This window comes from Mandrillus leucophaeus, unplaced genomic scaffold, assembly GCF_000951045.1.
Source record: "Mandrillus leucophaeus isolate KB7577 unplaced genomic scaffold, Mleu.le_1.0 Scaffold737, whole genome shotgun sequence".
NCBI classification, from domain to species: domain Eukaryota; kingdom Metazoa; phylum Chordata; class Mammalia; order Primates; family Cercopithecidae; genus Mandrillus; species Mandrillus leucophaeus.
Genome location: NW_012107997.1, coordinates 683341 through 683654, shown reverse-complemented (window position 1 = coordinate 683654; position 314 = coordinate 683341). Strand labels below are relative to the sequence as shown.

The 314-nt window shown below is 58.9% G+C and overlaps 1 pseudogene; it reads left to right on the top strand.

Moving 5' to 3' along the window:
- LOC105528865 overlaps positions 1-314 on the top strand; it is a 7639-nt pseudogene extending 7325 nt beyond the window's left edge.

Genomic DNA, 314 nt, shown 5'->3' with positions numbered 1-314 from the left:
GGGGAGGGGAGGGGAAGGGAAATTAAAATGTTGTAAAGCCCAGATACGCTGTGCTGCCGCCTGTAATGAAGGAGCGCCTTCCTCAACAGGTAGATGGGCCCTGGGGTGTCGAGAGACTGGACCCTCTGGTATTCCTTTAGTTCAGCAGAAAAAGCTGTCGCAACTTCTTGGGGTGCAGCGAAGTCCGCGAGAGGCAAGGTGTGGGGATGGCGCTGCCCAGGGCGGTGCATCGCTACCTGGCTCCCGGGCGCCACCTCCCGGTCCTGCTCGGAATTGCACTCTCTGGCAGCCTTGTGTTTGGGTGTGAGGGTTAA